Source organism: Danio rerio, chromosome 9 (genome assembly GCF_049306965.1).
Source record: "Danio rerio strain Tuebingen ecotype United States chromosome 9, GRCz12tu, whole genome shotgun sequence".
In the NCBI taxonomy this organism is placed as follows: Eukaryota; Metazoa; Chordata; class Actinopteri; order Cypriniformes; family Danionidae; genus Danio; species Danio rerio.
Window position 1 is genome coordinate 22563215 of NC_133184.1, and position 23276 is coordinate 22586490.

Sequence of the window (23276 nt, forward strand, 5' to 3'; positions counted from 1 at the left end):
AACGTCTCCTCTGTTTAACATCTCATCAGCTCTCACCAGGGCCGGAGCAAGCTGAACTGCCACTCTAGGCAGAGGACGATCACGCCGCCCTCAACCCCTATGTGAAAACGAAAGTCACCGGTTATGAAAATGAAGTGAGGTGTCGCGGACCTCTTTTCCAGCGCTCTATGCGTGGATATAACTGAGGACGCGCGGATGCTGAGGGAGGGAGGTGTCGTGGACACTGCACTCTTTATTCTGCCGCCCTATGCGCGGATATAACTGAGGACGCGCAAGTGCAAAGGAAGAGCGGGAGGGAGGTGTCGCGGACACTGCGCTCTTTATTCTGCCGCCCTATGCGCAGATATAACTGAGGACACGCGGGTGCTGATGGAGGTGACGCTGACGCCGCCCTCTCTATTCTATCATCTATGCGCAAATATATCTGAGGACGCGGGGGAGGTGTCGCGGACATAACTGAGGACGCAGAATAAAGAGGCCTAGGTCGCCTCTATGGACGCGCCGGCCCTGTCTCTTACTGAGCAGTATAGAGTCCCATTCAATATACTAAGGGAATTAGGAGCCACACAGACTGCAGGTTGAGTGCCCCCTGCTGGTCTCACTAACATCACTTCTTCAGTGGGCGACCATGTCCTAGACCTAGAGAACTAGCTGCCAGCCAAAAAATCAAAAAGTGCAAATACTGTATGATGCAGTTCACAGGGTCAATTATTACCAAAGTTTTTTGCTTTTGGGAGCAGACAATGGAGAGGAAAAGCTGGAATTATGCAAATATGTTAGAGATTTATGTACTCTATAAGAAAATGGAACTGAAATTCCTGATTACTCCTTTTGGATGATTTAAAAAAAAAATAGGCTATAATTTTATCATGCACCCTGATCTTTGAAATGGAAAGTTGATGGGGGAGCATGGTGACTCAGTGGTTAGCACTGTCGCCTCACAGCAAGAAGGTTGCTGATTCAAGTCCTGGCTGGAGTTTGCATGTTCTCCCCGTGTTGCGTGGGTTTCCTCCGGTTGCCGCGGTTTCATCCACAGTTCAAAGACATGCGCTATAGGTTATTTTGGTAAGCTAAATATTGCCTTAGTGTATGAATGTGTGTGTGTGTGTGTGTGTGTGAATGCAATAGTGTATGGGTGTTTCCCAGTACTGGGTTGCAGCTGGAAGGGCATCTGCTATGTAAAACATATGCCAGAATAGTTGGCGGTTTAATCCGCTGTGACAACCCGTGATAAATAAGGGACTAAGCTTAAGGAAATTGAACGAATGAACGAATGAATGAATGATTGAAAGTTGAAAGTCTTCTGTATACTCTATTTTCAAATTAATTACCAATAACAGAGATGTATGTCTGGTCCATGCAGGATGTGGTTGTGTGGACGAACGGTCCAGGCTGGCTCTGGGGCCCCTACCTCTGGTCCATATGTCAGAAGAGGAAGCTGTCTGCCTGGGCAGAGTCTGCTGTATATCTCTTCTGCACCGAGGGAGCTGCTCCCTGCCTCTCATTTCCTCAGGGGACCATACAGTGATAAATGGAGGGAGGATACCATGCACACACTGCAGGGGTGGTGAACAGGTCAAACAGACACACTCCTGGACAGAAACACCACACACTTGTTCACACACATACACACACTGCATCCAATCAACAAAACATTTATAGTCACCTACTAATATGCAGTATATATATATATATATATATATATATATATATATATATATATATATATATATATATATATATATATATATATATATCATGGTGGAGCAGTGGGATCACTTCACAGCAAGAAGATCACTGGTTCGAGCCAGTAATGCAAGAGTGTATGGGTGTTTCCCAGTGTTGTGTTATGATTGGAAGGGCATCCGCTGCGTAAAACATGTGCTGGATAAGTTGGCGATTCATTCTGCTGTGGTGACCTCTGATTAATAAAGGGACTAAGCTGAAAACAAAATGAATGAATGAATGAATGAATTAATATTTATTCATACAACAATTCTGTCTGGTTCTCGAATCAGAATGGCTAATAACTATGCAATATTCTGCAATAACAGCACAAGTACAGCTATAGTAGCACTGGTACAGCCTCCTTACCCTTCTGTACAGTATCTGTACTTTTGAGGCTTTTTTAGGTAAGAATGTAGTTGTTTAGATTGCAACTATGAAGTTTTTATTCTATTTTAAATATTTATAATTTCAGAGATTCAGTGCGTCGGCATCCATCACCCCTGTCATACTAAGCAAAGCAAAGACGGTTGACGTTCTGCCACAAGATGGCCACACAGATAGCATTATAAGCTATTAGAGGAGAAAAACTAAAACTTTTTAAGTTGATCTCTCTCTTTTGTTGTAGTGCTGAATTTATACCATAGTAATCTGGTAGTGTTTGCTTTGTTTTGGCTTTTTTGGGGTTAATTATTGTGATCACCCAATTGCAACAAAGAAATATTGGGAAATGTCTTGAGACTGATGGTATTTCAGGCAGTTCAGCTTCATAATCTTAAAATGTCAGCAAAATCACCTGTTTTGTCATCACTTTAGGCATTACGCTAGAAGATCATTCTAATACTAGCTCTAAAGCAACGTTTGTGCAATGGTTTCTGCTGTTCTGACGTCTGCTGCAGATGTAAATGAATGGCAGAAGAAAGTTGTTCCTCGTTTGAAAGGATTTTTAGATGCTTCATGTTTTTTTATTTTTTTTTATATATACAATCATGCCGTCAAACTGTTGTATAAATGCAATATCACATGAGAAGCAGTGCAATATGACTGTATATCGTCACTGGTGGGACATTAAGGCCTCCCACACCTCCCATCAGTGCCGATATACAGCCACATCGAACTGCTATATATATATATATATATATATATATATATATATATATATATATATATATATATATATATATATATATATATATATATATATATATATATATATATATATATATATATATATATTCAGGACTACACAGCGTCAAAAGCAGGTCAAACTTTACTGGAATTGCTAAACTTGTGGGGACATTTCGTACAAGGTAAATGCACACTTGACACACACACACGCACACACACACACACTCACAGTGTATGCTACAGATGGACCCTGTTATCCATGGGTTTCATGTTCAGAATTATGTACTGCTGTACACTAGCAAATAAGAATTGAAGCATTACAGTATGGACAGGGAGTAAAGGATTTCACATACAGCTTTGGGGAGCAGCGACAGGACAGAACAAGTAAACGGGCGGGAAAAGGTGGGGGCCGGCTAGTTAAAAACACATTTTTTGATTGCTCTCATGTGTGCGAGATTATGTACTGTTCTCATTACCCTGCGAGTGCGTTCAGCGCCGGTGTGTTTACATAGGCGGACTGAGGACGTGTGCTCGGCCGGGCGTCTGTTTACAGATGTAGTTAGTTGGACACATCCTCAACCGGCAGCCTTGAGCGGCGGTCTGCCCCGGGGCATGCTAAAGATATTATATTCATTTATGACTAAACATCAGCAGGGTGAGCGCAGCAAGACAAGCATGCAGCCAGAAACAGATGCACAGCAGGAGAGAATGAGAGATATGTTTGGGTGATCAGAGCTGCCTATAATGATCATACTCCCTGGGCAGCTTTTCCATCCCATACTTCCAGCGAGACATCCGGAGTTCAAATGAGACACCCAGTTGGTGATGTTACCCAAATAGAGAAATCTTGCAGTAAACCGCTGGGAAACACAGACATGGGCCTGTAAACGGTGGCCAGTCTGTACTTGGACAACTGCCCGGTGTGTCCATGCCGAATGAAATAAATATGATTCGCTTCCTTATATAAACTACATTGATGTTGATAGAGAGGGAGCAAAGGCTGAAAAGCATATATACAGGCATACAGTTTCAGCTCCATAAATCAGAGATCCCCTGCAGAGAGGGATGAAACTGCCTCCTACAGGGCTGGAACGTACAGGGAGAAAGTGCCTCATATATCACATCACCAAAAGATGCTTCCTCCAATGCAGGCTTGGAAATAAATTTCTCCCTTGTTCTTTTGTGGAAAGACAGCAGCAGCTTGTTCACCTCAAGGAGCACAACACACAGCTCCTGTGTCTTCTGAAATCCAGTTAAATCACAAATAATAAGGCTTATTTTTTATCAATACATTTTCCTCTAATTAACTTTAATTTGTCAGTCAAATCCATCTGACCCAAAATATTTATGGTTCTCTAATGGTCACATACTGAAAGCACATATCCATTTTTAAAAATGTCAGATGTTACTGTGACTAAACTTTTGAAATTTTATGTAAGTTAGGATTATCAAATTCATTTCTGTTATGCTTAATAGCAGAATTACGAGAGAGATATTTTTTGAGAAATTGTTATAACTTTTCTTGAAAGTCACATTTACATACAACACGATTATTATGCATCTGAAAAAGCTCAGATGATGGTGTCAAGGTTTTGGAAGTTTCTGATTGGCTAATTGGCAACATTTGAGTTAATTGGAGGCACAACTGTAGAATAGTATTTAAGGAAAACCTCAAACACACTTGTTCCTTTTGTGACAACATGGGCCAGAATCAACAAAAAAAAAGCCAGATTACAATTTGCTAAATTACACTGGAAAAAATTTATTTTTGGAGACATGTCCTGTGGTCTGATGAAACTAAGATTGAACTGTTTAGCCATAATGACCAGTGTTACATTTGGAGAACAAAGGGGAAAGCTTACAAGCCTAGGAACACCATTCCAACTGTGAAGTATGGGGGCTGCAGCATCATGTTGTAGGGCTGTTTTGCTGCAGGATTGACTGATCCACTTTACAGCAAAGATGGCATTATGAAGAAAGAACATTATGTAAAATTACTGAAGCAACATCTCAAGACATCAGCCAGGAAATTAAAAATTGGCCACAAATGGGTCTTCCAAACAGACCATGACCCTAAGCATACTGCCAAATTAGTAAAATGTGCTTTAAGGACAACAGAGTGAATGTTTTGGAGTGGCCATCACAAAGCCCTGATCTCAATCCTATAGAGAATTTGTGGGCAGAGTTGAAAAAGCTTGTGCGAGCGAGTAAGCCTACAAATTTGACTCAATTACACCAATTCTGTCTGGAGGAATAAGCCAAAATTAATTCAAACTATTGTGAGAAGCTTGTGGAGGGATACCCAAAACATTTGACCAAAGTTAGACAGTTTAAAAGCAAAGCTAAAAAAAATACCAAGGAAATGTATGTAAACTTTTGACTGTCTAGAAATGATAAAAAATTATCAAAAAAAATGTAAATCATTTAGGTAATCCTAACGGACCTAAAATAGTAAACGTTTAGTTAGATTTAACACCAGACATTTTTTTTTTTAATTGGTTATGTTCCTTTTTTTAGAGTGTATGTAAACTTCTGATTTCAACTGTAACAGGTAGATACGCTGTCATTCAGTAGTAGGAAGCTGTTGAAAGTTGCAATATTGTAAAGAAAAAAAAAAGAGTTTCTTACTGTAATTGGTCAAAATATATTAAACCAGTAATTTGAATATTTGTACATTGAGCTCACTCTGAACTCAATGTATAGTCAGGAGTCATGGCTATTTGGTTAGTTAGTTATGTTTTTTATTTGTTGATTTTTTGCTTTTGACCATCAAAGTTATTGACTTTTTGAACTTTAAGTTTATGAATTTTATGAATTTAATTCTTTACTATTCTAATCCAGAAAAAGTCACCTACATCTTGAATTATCCGAGGGTAAGTAAATAAGCCTGTTTTGTTCTTTTTTGAATAAAATATTAATTCATTCATCCATTTTCCTTCGGCTTTTTCGCTTTTTTTATCAGGGGTCACCACAGAGAAATGAACCCCTAACTATTCCGTCATATGTTTTATGCAACGGATGTCCTTCCAGCCCAAACCCAGCACTGGAAAACACCCACACACTCTCGCATTCACACATGCACATATGGTTGCAGTACTATGGTTGCAGTTAGTTCTACAATACATCTATGGTAAATGATGGTGATTTGTGGATTGTATCATTGTGGCTCAGTGTTTCTGCTAATGTTGACAGTGTTGTGTAGAATTTCAGTCCAGAATCATTAGATTTTAAACTAGTTTAAATCACAGAGACATTTGTGGTTTGTTTAAGGAAACTCTACACAGAACTTGACCCTTTTCACAGTATCAATCTTACAGAGCTTTAATGCTCTCATCAGTGCTCTTGCTTTAATCATTTCTTTCGAGCTGAGTTGATAGTGATGATTAGTGAACATCACTGATTAATTAATTAATTTTTTTAGGCAAGTTTGCCATTTATTATTTGGATAGTGCATAAACATACAGCATTGAATAAAAATGGTTTAGTTTAACTGGGAAAATTATGTGGCAGTAATTATCATTATAAATTTATCACCCAGCCCTAAACATGCAGAGAGCTTGTCAGAGAGTACAAGAGTATTGTGGTAAAAGAACAGAAAAGCTATTAGCTCATTGTCAATTCTTTTTTACATAACCAACATAAATATTTGTTATTATTATATATATATTTTTTATAAAAGTTAAATCTCAAGTAAAATGACCATTTTCAGCACCAAAAGTTGTCAGAGCAGAGATCAAGCTCCCATATTGAAATTCGTTCATTCATTTATTTAGCTTATTCCCCTTATTCATGAGGGGTCGCCACAGCAGAATTAACCACCAACTCATCTAACAAATGTTTTACACAGTGGATACCCTTCCAGCTGCAACCAAGTACTTGGAAACACCCATACACACTCATTCACATATATGAAGAAAATTAGGAGGCTGCATTTGATAAAATAAAATCTGCAAATCTAGCCATAAGACATTCAGACTCCTGCACTTTTTGAGAAACATCAGATGAGGAAACCAAACAATCACTCCAATCAGCACTTGGTTTATTAGACAGGTCTCATTTCAAAGATTACAATTCACAGCATCAGGCAACACTTTATTTACAGTATTAAAAGACTATATACTTGTAGTGAGGGCAGTTGTCTTAGTCCTGATTAATTGGGTGCAAAAGAACCGAGATTTAGCGATACCTCCTCCAGGATCTGAAAGGAAGTGAGAGTAAGTTAAACAGCAGAGCTACTCACGCTGTCTTTCACGAGATGAAGATTCATGGTCAGGTGTTAACGCACCTCCAGTTTGTTTTCCTTTCTCACCACAAGTAGATTGGATGGAGAGAGAGAGAGAGAGAGAGAGAGGGAGAGAGCAAGCAAAGGAAAGAGGTGATGAAAGAAAGCATCTGGCTCAGGAGCTAATGTACATCAACACATTAATCCTCGATCCCAGAGTGATGAGTAGGAGCAAGAGAGAGGAGAGCCACAGAAGTGAGGAAAATGAGACGCTTAGAACACCCAGACCTTTTCCATCTTCAGGGAATTTGACTGACCAGTGATAAAAGATCCAAATAGATCAAGAAAAAAGCACAACACCAACAGGATGAGTCTTGTTCTGGTTGGAGTGAAATAAAAATATTTCTTCTGTATTTGTGTCAGCATTTGTTTATGATGTGAATGCCTAGTAAAATGGACAATATATTATCATCTCATAAAGTGCTTTTCAATTTGTTTTTATAAAACACAAGGAGACATGATAAATTCCAAAAGTCTGAGGAAGCAGGTAAATTTTCTCTTATATGTGGCCCTGCACCAATGAACCTTACTATATGTTGAACATGTATATTTTTGACAAAAGAAAAAAATGCATGTTATTGGTCAAAAAACTACATCTCTCTTTTAAGCCAAAATCATTATAGTATGAAGTAAATATTAAGTTTCATAAAGGTTTTTTCCACCAAAGGTATATTCCTACTATAAAAATGATAAATTTTTGATTATTAATATGCATTGATAAGATCTTTATTTTGACAACTGGCAGATATTTTTGACATTTTTTAGATTTTTTGGAACCTTCAGATTCCAGTTTCTCAATGTATTTGATTTATGGGATGTTATTAATCACAATTTCGACACTTTGGACTTGTATTGTGGTTCCCAAGGTAAAGAAAAAAAAAAGAAGTTGAATAAAAGAGATTGTTCAATAGTAAAAGATTCAAATGCAGTGGCGCAGTAGGTAGTGCTGTCGCCTTACAGCAAAAAGGTTGCTGGTTTGAGCCTTGGCTGAGTCAGTTGGCATTTCTGTGTGGAGTAAGCATGTTCTCCCCGCGTTCGCATAGGATTCCTCCGGGTGCTCTGGTTTCCTCCAGGTGCTTCGGTTTCCCCCAAAGTCCAAAGACATGTGGTACAGGTGGATCGGTTAGGCTAAATTGTTTGTAGTGTACATGTGTAAATGAGTGTGGATGGATGTTTCCCAGAGAGGGGTTGCAGCTGGAAGGGCATTCGCTGCATAAAACATGTGCTGGAATAGTTTGCGGTTCATCCCGCTGTGGTGACCCCAGATTAATAAAGGAAATAAGCTGAAAATAAAATGAATGAATGAATGAATGAATGAATAATTTTAGGTTAGTGACTGGTTACATGAACTTCTTGACAAAAGAACTTTCTCAAATCATCCATGGGTTTTCAGAATTTTCTAGAGCTCATTGGTGTGTATGACCACAATATTATGACAAAAAAACAAATCAGTATTGTTGATATTGAACTTGATTTTGTAATCATAATAATTAATGTCAAATAACAGAATACATGTATGAAATTGTTATATTCTGGCTACACAAAAAAGAATGAATGTCCATGATGTTAGACAAGTGCAAATACGTAATTCCCTGGAACTGGCAACAAATAACTAAAGTTCACATACACTACCGGTCAAAAGTTTGGGGTCAGTGTTTTTTTTTTTTTAAAGAAAATTATTCTGATCATCAAGGTGGCATTTATTAAATGTAAAAAAATTTTAAATATCTATAAAAATATTTAAAAGACCTGCTTTCGTGTTGTATTTTGTTTCAAATTAAGTTGTTATTCCAGTCACCATTACTTTTATTATCATTAATAATAATAGTAACAATAATAAAAATGATAATAATTAATATTAGGGTTATTTCTAAGTGATCATGTGACACTAAAGACTAATGAAGCTGAAAATTCATCTTTAAAATCACTGGAATAAATGATTAAATTAAATGATAAACTACTTTTGAACAGTTATTTTTTGTGCAACAACATTTCACTATTTTACAATTTGTACTGTATTTTTGATTAAATAAATGCAGCCTTGGTGAGCAGGAGAAGATTATTTTAAATCATTTGAAAATCCTACTGCTCCCAAACTTTTGACCGGTAGTATGTACCATTCTAACTACAACTATAGTTCATCCCCTTCTCCATATTCACTGAGTGCTAGAGGGATTACATTAAATACAACACAGAACCAAAACCAAGCTGCCTTGTGATAACAAACTAGCACAATGTTTCACTCACTGAGCCCATGAAACTTAAAGCTTCCAAGGAAAAATGATCTATTTCAATTATCATCATCCACCTTACATTATTAAACTCAAAGCCCACGCAGATTCACCATATACCCAATACTTTACATATCATAGAGTGATGCTGAACTGGTAGGCATCTCTCTGGCACTCCTGCTGACTTGACCAGGTTTTGCCTCATCAATCAACCACCCAGTTTTTTATGAGGAGAGAGATCGATAGAGCTGTACTCTATAAAAGTTAGTTTAAAAGCACCCCTCCTCTTTCCTTGGCATGTTGGAGGCGCAGTGAAGCGTGTAATCGTAACACCATGTCCTAGGCTGGAGAGACTCACAGGCCAAATTGCCTGTGTCATCGCCCGTGTCTGCCCGTGAAATACTGGGCCTGACATCATCGGGAGGTGAGCATGATCTGGGATGGGGTGAGAAAGCATGTCAGCGTGGAGAAGGTGGCTTCCTGCAGGGATCGGTGGATCTGCTCAGATCGTTATGTCATATTCCCTTGATGAGCATTTAAAATTATTACCTATTCCTTTTGCCCTTTAAACGCTGCTTCCGCTTTTTCCTCTTCTGTTCCTCCAGTGTGCCCATCACCCTTTCTTCATCCCTGTCCTGCGTTTGTTTCGTGGCCATAAACTGCCTCAGTGTTGACTTCTCTCAACCCTGACGTGAACTCTGGATGATTAGGGAAAGCCATGGAGATCTTAACTGAGGTGAATTGTGAGCACTCTTTCAGTGTCGCCATTTACTAACTCTTGTGTCGTCTCAAACCTGACAAGTGGCAGAAGTTTAATTATTCCTGGACTAGAAAAATTAGTCTTAAATACTACAATCAAGCATGCTTAAAAACTCCACCATTCAAGAGCTATGTGTGATAAGATTTTTAAAATATATTTTGAAAGTAGACTCTAATTCTCACTAAAGCAGCACCAATCAATTCTAATCACCAAATAGACCATTAGAAAAAAAGAATAATTACAATTATAAATTGTAAAATGTAATTTGTTTCTGTTATGGTAAAACTGAATTTTCAGCATCATTACTTACTAATGTAATAATAATATATTACTAATATAAATTTTTAATATTAGATAAAAAACAACTGAATAAGCTCATTTAATGAAATAAGTTAAGCTCAAAAATAACTCAAATGAAAAGCTACAAATATTAAAAATGACAGAAACACACAGCACCATTATTTAGATTTAAATCTTTTTAAAAAGCTATGTCAGGGTATTATTAAATTATATAAAATAAAAAACATAAAAACTGAGGGCAGCACTGTGGCTTAGTGGTTATCACAGTCGCCTTACAGCAAGAAGGTCGCTGCTTCAATTCCCGGCTGTGTCAGTTGTCATTTCAGTGTGAAGTTAGCATGTTCTTTCCATGTTGGCGTGGGTTTCCTCCAGGTGCTCCGGTTTCATCCACAGTCCAAAGACATGTGCTATACAGTAGGTTTATATGTGTTTGTGTGTGAATGAGTGTGTATATGTAAAACATGTGCCGGAATAGTTGGTGGTTCATTCTGCTGTGTTGACCTCTGAATTAGAGACTAAGCCGAAGGAAAATGAATGAATGAATGAATGAATGAATTTAAAAACTATTTTTAAAAGTACTCTTATAGTATGCTACATTTTTGTACCCTTAGTTTAAAGATTTAAAGCTTATAGACCTTTATTTGGATTTTTCTTTTTTAAAGAATACAGAATGTTTCAAAATTCAAACAATTTTAAACACACTGATGTTATATGTTCCCTCTTTTATTTGCTTCATTTATGATAACCCAATAATGCATTCTTACTGGTTCATGCTCACAAAAATATTGCTAATCACATGCAAAAGGAGAACCAATGAAATATTAACTTATTATACTGCAGTCAGTGTTTATTCTTTTTCCTGTGGGCATTTTTGCATAATAGACTAAAGCTCCATTCATGCCATGTCTCAGATACAGTAAATTTGAAATGACAGCATGTCATCTGAGATATGTATTCAGACTCTGAATTATGCATTTTATGCCAACACAGGTCATATAGCTTTATAATAAGTCTGGTATAGTGTGAAAGCACCACTAAACCCATTTTCCATGATGAAAGTAGGGCTGGGCGATATGGCAAAAAAGCAATCTCGATAATTATTTTCCATATTAAAGTATAACGATATATATATATATATATATATATATATATATATATATATATATATATATATATATATATATATATATATATATATATATATATATATATATATATATATATATCAGTTGTTAATGCTTCCTTTAAAAGAGTAACCCAACAATGACTGAAGACACAAAAATTAGAGGGTCCATTAAATGGTATAACATATTTTCGGCCAAAAAGGTTGGTACATCTCTAATATCGTCACACTTTCAGATTCCCATTGTTGCACATTTCTGCTTTGCGATTGGCTCTTAGATCAATACAGAATAAAAAATTCTAGAGCTTATCATTATTATTGACATAAATTTGATCACGATACGATATAATATCGTTTATCAGCCCAGCCCTAGATGAAAGGTATTTCACATACTCTTCCCAATTTAATATGTTCCTCATATTTTGATATCATGTATGTTGTGCAAATGTCTTCTGCATACAGTAGTTCCATTTTGGCCACAATTTGTATACATACTGTAACACTAAAAAGTAAAAACCTTGAACAAAGTAAAGACAGCCATACAATTTTGTTTGTAAATAGGGATCAGCTTTCATTGCTAAGCAGATGATACTCAATTATATATTTCAACTAAACCTGATGAGATGTCTGAACAATCTAACCTGAGTGTGTTAAAGATGTTAAAGACTGAATGACCAACAATTTCCTTCTCTTAAACTCAGAAAAACAGAATTATTACATATCGGGCCTAAAGCAGATCTCACAACTCGACCTGCAATTAGAGAGATACAATGTGAGCGTTAGCTCTACAATAAAAGTTCTGGGTGTCATATTAGACCGCAATTTAACTTTTGAAAATCATATATCCCATGTCACAAAAACTGCCTTCTTTCATCTGAGAAATATTGCTAAGCTACAAAGTACGCTATCCATTCCAGATGCAGAAAAGCTAGTCCATGCTTTTATGACTTCTTGGTTGGATTACTGTAATGCTCTGTTCACTGGTTGCCCAGCATACTCTATTAACAAACTTCAGTTAGTACAAAATGCAGCCTCCAGAGTTCTTACCAGGTCTAGAAATTATGATATCTCCCCAATTTTATCTTCCTTACACTGGCTGTCTGTTATGTTCCATATTGATTCTAAAATATTGCTTCTTACCTTTAAAGCTTTAAATAATCAATCTCCTATTTATCTAACCAACCTTTTGTCTTGCTACAATCCAACCCGCTCTTTAAGATCTCAAAACTCAGGGCTGGTAGTACCTAGAATAGTAAAGTCTAGTAAAGGAGGTCGAGCCTTCTCATTTATGGCTCCTAAACTCTGGAATAGCCTTCCTGATAATTTCCTTGGCTGAGACACACTCTCGCAGTTCAAAACTAGATTAAAGACCTATCTTTTAGGTAAAGCATACCCTCAATGCATCACATAGCGGTATTATGCATAAATGTGCGCATCCCGTTTATATACACTATGAACAGCAGCTACACTAATTTTTGTCTTTATTCTTTATTTCCACCTGGGGATACTCATCATGAGGCCCCCAGAGATCATGCAGTGCCACTGATGTGATCCAAGAACCGGAACAAGATAATCCCAAGGTTCCCATAATCCTGGGCCAGTCAGTATCCTGAGCAGCCGCTGTGGTGGTCATGGAGGAGTGGAGAGCATGAGACTGATTACTTTGACGCTCTGTGGAGGGATGAGTCTAACTGACGTCCAGCTTCTCCAGCCTCCGACGCCTAGATTGCAGCTCTGCACAAGGCGTTTGGCAATAGGAGAAATGGTCATGCCCAACTGAGCCTGGTTTCTCTCTAGGTTTTTTAATTCTTAACTTTCGCCAATTGGTAAAGTTTTTTTCTCGCCACTGTCGCCACTGGCTTGAATAGTTTGAAACCTGTAGAGCTACCCATCGATATATTTGCTCTTCAGTGTTTGGACTCTCAGCAGTGAATATTAAACCACACTGAACTAAGCTAAACTGAAATAAACATTTACACCTATCGTGACAGCAGGAGTTTAGATGTTGTTGTTTTCAGCCGCTTACACAAGTTGTTTTGTAGACTGGCAGCAGCTGGCGTTCATGCTGACGAACGACTACTTTCCCCCTTTTAAGTGTGTGTGACACATGAAATATGACTGGGATCATCTGTACCTGATCCACCGGGAGATCACCAGCAGGGAAAAAAGCATAAACCGTGACCTTGAGTTCTGATGCGCATGCACTGACTGCATTAACCATACTGTACACACACACATATGCATACATTTGCAGTCATAGATCTGTTTCCATTTGAAACCTGACCATTAGATTGCCCTCCTTCCGCCGCTCAATAGTGCTATGGAATAAATAGATAGAGCAGATCTATTTATAATCTCTTAGCTGTGTTTATGCTAAAGTAAGATGACTAAGAAAGACTCTTCTCAGAACACTAGTTTAATTTCATCCGTGTGCCTCTGAGGCCAAATCCAACTGGAGATGTGCGTCAAGTCTCATAACCCCACGGTCTCGGTTACATTTTGGACACTCTTAGGCCCTGGCATCCTCCCCTAAATCCCACCCTCATCACAATACAGAGTCCTACACATGCAGCCCTGTTATTCTGGCTGAAGTTCAACTTCTTCAACATGCTGCAGTAAAGAATGAGAATGACATTTGTGGGGTAAAATTGCACATCTATGCAACAGAGCAGCATTAATCAAATGAATATGTTGATTTCTGAGAACCATAAAAGGCCACGGAAGAGAGATGAAGCTCAGAACTCTCAAATGTCCTTATTGAAAAACAAAAATCAAAACAGACACTGAAAGATGATCGCCTAATCAATATTTCATTTTAGATCTTATAATTTACTTTAATAATTTGTAGTTTAGGTAGTTAAATTATGTTCATTAATTGTAGCTTATCTATTTTAAGGTTCAAAACTGAATTAAGTAATTAATTACTTTACAATGGTGATGGTTAATTAGGGTGATTGCATTTAAATTGAGCTTTAACTAGAAACATTATCATTAAGAATTACAAGACTGTATACTTAACATTACTGTTCAAAAGCTTGGAGTCATACGATTTTTTTAATTAAATTTTAAAAGAATCCTCTTATGTTCATGAAAACATACAGTAAAGCAGTAAAATATTCATAATATTACAGTTTCAAGAGATTTTAGCTAGTTATTTAGCAACAGAATTGGGTGTAACGCGTTCCACAATAAAACATTACTGTATTTTAAATATGTTTATCAATAACATTTTAAATTTGTGTAATTTGATTACAGTTACTAAAGTTAGTTACAAATATAGATTTTAGAAAACAATATTTGCTTTTTTAAATCCCGTTTTCTGTTGCAACATCAGTTAATAAGCATGCATTTTTAAATTGCTGGAGAACGCGAGCTGAAATGGCTGCTGATGAGACTGGCTACCTCTTAAAGTGGAAATTCAGATATTACTTTGATGTCATTGAGCGTAAAAACAAAGCCTCTAAAGAGGTTTCGACTGCTTTTAACTTGATCAGCATCTTGTTCAAGCACTTGAACAGAAGGCATTACTTGTTGCCAAGGAGGACACCGGCGCCCAAAATCACAGAGTCCCAACTCAGCCTAAATTGGCTAAATTGGATTTTGTGCAGCATCATGATTGAAGGCATCGTCTAAAAAAGTGAGTTGAAATGTAGCTGCTAATGGGGCCATTGCACAATGTATTTTGTGCAAGTTCGTTATTGCAAATGTTGGAATATTGGAAGCATGCGGCATGCAAGCAAAGCAATGTGCTCTTGTATTTCAGATTTCTTACATATTCAACATTTGAATGTTTACAGTTTAAAATACTGAAAGACCTGATGTTTATTTAGTATTCTTTGTATGTTTTAAAAGTAACATTAAAGTAAAGTAATTTGTTATTGATTACTTTAAGTAACTTACCCAACTCTTTTTCTAAATAAAATTTTTTTATTTGTGTGATGTCAAAAGAGTCCAGTCTTTATTGTCAGATGATACTTCAGAATTCCTTCTAATATGCTGCTTTGATGCTCAAGAAACATTTCTTTGTTCAATGAGAGGAAACAAGGAAATGAGATGTGAATTTGAGCTAGAGTTTTCCTATAATTCTACAAACAAAATAAAATAAGGCCGTACTCACACTAGGTACAGTTGCCTCGAACCGGGCCAAAGCACGATTGTCCCCCCTCCCGACTCCCCCGACGGCCCGCGCTCACACCATATCAGGCCTCGGCACGCTTACGTCATCGCTGTTGCTCTGTTCAGTGAGAAGCGCTCTCTATGGCAAGCCTTTTAAGCATTTAAATCTTTGTTCTGACTCCATAAATATATTTAGAGATATCTCTAATTATATTTTGACTAGTCATAATTATAATTCCACTACTCAGAATGACAATTAGAGATATCGGCAATTACAATTGTACTAGTACGAAATCAGATTGGAGATATCTGCAAATATATGACTAGTCATATTACTCCATTGACTTCCATTGAAAAATATTTGCAGATATCTCTAAATGAGTTTTGATTAGTCACAATTGTAATTAGAGATATCTCCAAATGAATTTTGACTATATAGACTATTATACTATGTTGAGATATCTCTAATTACAATTGTGACTAGTCAAAACTTATTTAGAGATATCTGCAAATATTATTCAATGGAAGTCAATGGAGGAATATGACTAGTCAGTCATAATATATTTGCAGATATCTCCAATCTGACTAGTCGAATTATAATTATCACTAGTCAAAATATAATTAGAGATATCTCTAAATATATTTATGGATAGTCAAAACAAGGTTTAAATGCTAAAACGGCTTGCCATACGCTCTCACCCAGTAGCACAGTGGAGATTTCTCTTTATATCCTTTCAGTCATTTGTTACGCAGTGACATGCAGTCAAATATTTCGCCAAACAGTCCTTAGGGATGCGGTGACACGCAGTCAGATATTTCACCAAACAGATTCGCCACTTTTGGCGCTCATAAAAAATCATAAAGCCCTCGTGCTGCAGGAATGAGGAGGTCTGCTGAAGGCGCGCAGCTGACGTGCAGTGAGGAGTTTGCGTCTTTAATAAACTACGGCAGTTTGCGTTCACTGAACAGTAAGAATGATTAATAAATCCATATGAAACAACCCCTTAAAAGTCACGTATCGCTTTCAGTTTCGGGCTTTGGCGCGTTTTGCACTCACACACAAGCGTACCGCGCCAAAGCCCAAGTGAACCGCACTCAGGCACACCTCTTCCAACCGGGCCAGGGCCGGCCAAGTGAACCGTGCTTGAGCCCGATTCAGCGCACTCACACTTCTCAAACGATCCGGGAAACGGGCCTGGGCACGGTACGGATGGCATAGTGTGAGTAGGCCCTAAGTTAATCCAAAAAAGCAAAAATATGCAAGAGCAAGGAAAAACTCAACAGCTTTATAAAAGGAAAGGCAACACATTATAAGTAACTGGAAAACATGATCTAAACAAGGAGCAAGTGAATGTAATCTCTCAGCGAAACAATAAATTGAACACATGCTTAGAAACCATGACTACAGAGTTCTTATGTACAGACTACAATGAGATACAATGTAAGAATCCATGAAAATAAAAATCAAAACATTAGTTTGATTCCAAACACTAATCACTTCCCAGGCGCTTCTTTTAGTAATTATAGACATGTCTAGGCAACAGCTATACAATTATGTAAAAATAAATAAGAGTTTGCCTTTACAATTGTTCATTTATTTTTTTGCTTATAGTCAACAAGTTGTGAAAATGATCCTTTCACACAGATCTAAAAAATAAAAACCCTATGTGCTCATGCTTATATAGGCATATCACATTCTGTACTGTAATACACAAGCACATAATGTCTGTTTTCTCAAAATTGAGTTTTTGTAGTTTATAACATAATTGATTTCAAAAACTTGCCAAAAAGTTAGCATTTTTATAAAGGATGGGATGATAAATCAATGTATTTATTGATCAACCCTTCGATTTTTGGAATGCATCGAAATTCTCTCTGGAATCGATTCTGAACTTAGTTTTTAACAGCAGAAGGCATCTAGGCTAATTTAGCCTTACACTCTTTATGAGCATGAAAAAGAGCGCTTCAGAATTCTGTCATGTATTTGTATTGAATGTTTATGCTATCATTTTAGTTGCCTTTTAATTCTTCCACTTTCCAAAGTGAATCCTCATTGCACTTAACAAGTTTACAATGATACTAAAGTGTGTTAACTAATTTTTTATGATTAATGAAGTAATTATAATGCTTTGTTTTATCGTTTTATCTTCATTTATATGTAGAGTAGCATATTTACAGCTGCTGTATAGGCTATTTCTGTCCGTTTGCATCCCGTCCCTTTGTGCCCCATGGCAGCATATTCACAAACTACAGTCATACATTAAAAACACATGCTTGCCCATTTAAAACGGCGGCAATATAAGCCACAGCGGTAATAGCCACATTGAACTCTCACCTACTGTAAGTGGTCAAATGTACTAGCAACATGGCTTTTATTCGGTATGGTTTAGCGTAAAAAGCTCATTATGAACACCCCTTGTAATTCGCTGAACACTTTCATTAAATCATTAACTTTATTAATGATGTTTTACATACCGAAGAATTGGCAGAGTGTGGCTGTTTGCAAAGCATACAGCGCCATCAGGGTAAAAATAGATTTGTTCGTTGATTTGTTGTTGTCTCAGAATCAATTCAATAGAGAATAACAATGCATTCAAAACATTTCAGAACAGATAGAGAATGATTTCTGGTAACACTTTAGTTCAGGTCACAATTTATGTTATTAACTACTGGCTTATTACCTGCCTATTATTATGAAATTAACTCCTCATTAGTAGTTCTAAAGTATAATCTAATTCTACATCCCTAATCCTACCCAAAACCTCAACCTAAACTTCTACCTGACTAACTATTAATAAACGGTTAATTAGTAGTGTAATAAGCTAGTAGCGTTAGTTAAGGGTTTGTTAATACCATGAATTGTGACCTAAACTAAAATGTTAACCCTATTTTATTTAAAATGTAGTCACATTAACACTTGCTTAGTCTACCCAGCAGGCACACAACGTCATAAGATGTCAATTTTAGGTTAGATTTAGGCCGTGATGTCAAGTGGCCAAAATTCAATATTTAGCCAGTGTCTGAGGACAACGCTATTTTGACATCAAATAACAACATCAGTTGAAGTTGATATATCGTTGATTTAGGTTCTGTTGGAAAGTGACCAAAATCCAATGTTCTTAAACATCTTCAACCAACGTCAAATACAGACATTTATTCATCAGGTATGGCAACCAATATTCAATATCTGATAGACGTCATAGTGTTAACTTCCAAACAATGTCAAAGTGTAACATCATCATAACGCTGATATTTGGATGAATTTTGGTTGAACAATGGACACTGATGTCAGCCTGACATTGGGTTCTGACTTCAAACCGATTTTTTATTTCCAAACAAAATGCAACATCCCCACAACGTTGGGGTACAGCATCATGTTGATGTCCTATGCCTGCTGGCTCTGCACTGTCAGTACATTGCTTCTAAACAAACCACTTGCTTCTACGTCCCATTTCCTGCACTTTCAAATAATTTAGAAAAATGTAACATCATTGGTCTTACTTGGAAAGTTCTATTCATAAAATTTAGCATCTGCAGTAGTATTTTCCCAGTATTTCACTTAATGTAATTATGTATCACTCTCTATGGTGGATTATCATAACATTGAGATGACCAAATCACAGTGTTCTCCAAAGATACTTACACTCTCTGTTTACTGTACTAAGGCTGAAATAACTTAATATCTTTGCATGATAAATAGCCTACACTTTAAGTCCATTCCCAACGCTCTCCTAATCTGATATGTGTGACACAGAAAACCAAATCCACCAGATCGGCCTCTTCTATCTCTCTGGTTTCCTCTTGTCTCTCTTGCTGACCCAGATGTGGACAGCTGCTGTGAATTACCTGGAGGTATTAGTAAGAGCTCCCTCGAGAATGTGTTCGAGCAAAAATTACATGTCGGTTTTGTGTGGTCTCAGTCCATTTTCAGCTGTGATACGATTCAAACTTCTAATCAACTGTGTCCCCATTCAGACAGGCCAGAAACTCCACTAACCTAACCAACTGCTTACATTCCCAGTGTTCGACCACATAAACTTTGTTTTTCATGCAGCTTTAGGATAATGCAGAAGTGGTAACAAGTGTGAAGGAAAATGCATAACATGGAATGTAATCATTTTTGGCACTTCCTCCCTTAACCGCATCTCCCACTGCCTACAAATGAAACAATGTATAAAAAGCGAATGATGACAGAGGTGTCACGCTGCATGCCTGCATAAAAGAATGTTTCTTAGAAAGCATGTGCAGACCACCTGGATACAGATGTCTGCCCACCTGAAAAAATAGCCACTCATCAGAGAAAAAAATAGATGTATGGGATAGTGTTAAAAAACGTGGTGCATTCTTTTTTACTTTTGCTTGGCAGAGTATTTGTAACGACCGGGAGGGGAGTGACAGATACAACTGGAGGTAAGATTCAATATGCAGGTTTGTTCGGCGTTTGGCAAGCAGTGGTCAAACAGGTACAAACGGGTATGTGCAGGCAAATCCAGAATCGTAGTCAATATACAGGCAATAGGTCAAAAGGCAGGCGGTTAAACAGGAGAACATGGATGAAAAAGGCTAAGTTCTAAACAGGAAAACAAGACAGGGAAAACGCTTCGTAATGCTACTGAAACAGCTAACAAGACTCAGCAAACAGGATGGTTCAATGAGTGGCTTAAGAATGGTGTGTTATCAGTCTCTGACAAGGTACAGCTGGTGAGTGTAATCAAGCTAGATGAATGAGCAGGCATGAGTTTCTGGGAGAAGTGCATGTAAGCATATGTAGTCCAGAAGAAGGCGGAAGTGTAGTCCTAGTGTTCGTGTGAGAACCAGCAATCTCTGGAGATCGATCGCTGGTTATGTGACATAGCCCCCTCTCTAGAGTGGATTCCAGACACTCCACTTCTGTTCAGGTGGGAGGCGGAGCGGAGACAGAACAGGGGGAGGGAAGGAGGGCCAGGACCATGCAGCTGGGGCGTACCTGGGGCGTGGAGCTGCGGAAGGCCTGGAGCGTGGAGCTGCGGAGGGCCTGGAGAGTGGAGCTGCGGGGAGCCTAGAGCGTGGAGCTGCGGAGGACCCGGAGAGTGGATCTGCAGTGGTCCTGGATTGTGTGACAGCGGAGGACCTGGAGCTGCAGTGGACCTGGATTGTGTGACAGCGGAGGACCTGGAGCGTGGAGCTGTAGTGTACCCGGAGCGTGGAGCTGCAGAGGACCTGGAGCGAGGCACTGCGGAGGGCCTGGAGCACTGCGGGAAGCCGGCATGGCAGGAGGCTTGTGGGGAGCTGGCAGGGCGAGCCGTCTGGGTGGCGCCGGCCGGGCGAGGAGCCGGGCTGGGATCGGCAAAGCGAGGAGTCTGGATGACGCCGGACTGGCAAGCTGTCTGGGTGGCGCCGGCACAGCGAGGAGCCGGGCTGGGACCGGCAAGGCGAGGAGCCGGGTTTGGGTCGGCCGGGCCAGGAGCTGTGGCCTTTCGGGAAGCTTAGGGGGCGGCGGCTCTGGCAGCGGCGGCGACTCTGGCAGCGGCGGCGACTCTGGCAGCGGCGTTGTCTCTGGTAGCGGCATCGACTCTGGCAGCGGCGTCGACTCTGGGTGCGGCGCTGGCTTTGGCGTCGACTCTGGCTGCGGTGCTGGCTGCGGCGTTGACTCTGGTTGCGGCGCTGGCTGCGGCGTTGACTCTGGCTGCGGCGCTGACTCTGGCTGTGGCGTCGACTCTGGCTGCGGCGCTGGCTGCGGCGTTCGACTCTTGCAGCAGCGCTGGCAGCTCTGATGGTGGCAGCTCTGATGGTGGTAGCTCTGGCGGTGGTAGCTCTGGCAGTGGCAGAAGTGGCTCTGGCGTTGGCAGCGGTTCTGGCAGTAGCTCTGGCAGTGGCAGTGACTCTGGCAGCTCTGGAGGATCTGGCAGCTCTTTAGGATCTGGCAGCTCTGGAGGCTCTGGCAGCACTGGAGGCTCTGGCAGCACTGGAGGCTCTGGTAGCACTGGAGGGTCTGGCAGCTCTGGATGATCTAGTAGCACTGGAGTATCTGGCAGCACTGGAGGATCTGGCAACACTGGAGAATCTGGCAACACTGGAGATGGCCTTTCAGGAGCAGGAACAGACTTGCGACTGGAAGCCATCTTGTGAGCTGGTTGACTGGGAGCGGCCATCTTGTGAGCTGGCTGTGGAGAATGGGTCGCAAGCCCCGTTGCCAGCGGGTCTTGCTCTCTATAGCCCCACACAGGAACACAGGAAAACAAGACAGGGAAAACGCTTCGTAATGCTACTGAAACAGCTAACAAGACTCGGCCAACAGGATGGGTCAATGAGTGGCTTAAGAATGGTGTATTATCAGTCTCTGACAAGGTACAGCTGGTGAGTGTAATCAAGCTAGATGAATGAGCAGGCATGAGTGTCTGGGAGAAGTGCATTTAAGCATATGTAGTCCAGAAGAAGGCGGAAGTGTAGTCCTAGTGTTCGTGTGAGAACCAGCGATCTCTGGAGAGCGATCGCTGGTTATGTGACAGTATTCCAGGGAAAAATTGGGAATATGCGCAATGAATAATTTTGTCTGAAGGACTTCCAGTGGTAAAGAATGTATTAGGTTTAATTTTGGAGGATTTTGATGCATCAATTCAAAACACTGGCTAACAAAGCAAAACTGAAGCTCTACAATGGAGGGGTTTGTTCTGCCTATTTAAAAATCTGTATTTTAAAACAAGTCAACAATAAACTTAAATCCAAACACTTTGGGCTCTATTTTAGGATCTAAGCACATGGTCTAAAGCACACAGCACAGATACACTTATGTTGTGTCCAAATTGACTTTTGCTAATATAAAAACTGGAAAAACAGTCAGTGCAGTCAGCACATGGTCTAAAAGTGTTATTGTTATTCTTTTAATGAGTTATGGGTGTGTTGTGGGGCGTAACCTGCATTAAACCAATCAGGGTCTTATCTCTCATTGCCTTTAAAGTTATGTTCATACTACAACCAAATCGCAGCGGCAAAGCGACCAGCAGCCGTTCATTTCAATGGAGAGCGAGTGACTTCTGGCGACCTCTGTTTACGCAAGCGGCAGCGACTGTTGGCAATAAAGTAGACGTGATGAGTGTTGCGACAAAGTTAAGAATGCTTCAATGTTATGCAAATGAAGAGCGACTTTCTTAAGATACAGCCAATAGGATTATAAGTATAGCTCAGGTGATCCTAATTCAGCTCCTGCAGAGGCTGGTTGTATCCTCCGGGCTGTAGACCTACACGGACCTTCGTTTGCAGCAGATAGATAGTCGCAACGACAGAGAACAAACTTTTTTCTTAACCATCTTCGTAATCAAGCCTTTTATGTACTGGTTCTATTCATATTTACTGTTTTCTCTGAACAATGTTTACTTTCAGCAGCATGTAAACTCATTCACTCTCTGTAAAAATATCACCATAAACGTTATCTAAGTAACCTCAAAGAGGGAATGCCCACTAACGTTTTCAATCACCATCCAGAGCAACAGGCAGCTACAAAGTCACTGCTAGTGTGAATTGAAATGAATTGAATTGAATTAGGCATAAGAGCAAGTTGGTCTAGCCATGGTGGATCCGCTATTTGCTGACTTTGTAAGCAGAAAAACTATTCGATTCACTAGTAAGAAAAAA

The 23276-nt window shown here is 39.1% G+C and overlaps 1 long non-coding RNA gene across 1 annotated transcript in view; it reads right to left on the reverse strand.

Moving 5' to 3' along the window:
- Positions 1-23276, reverse strand: part of LOC141376109 (uncharacterized) — a 607180-nt gene that overhangs the window by 415891 nt on the left and 168013 nt on the right. The gene's annotated exons all lie outside the window — the stretch shown is intronic.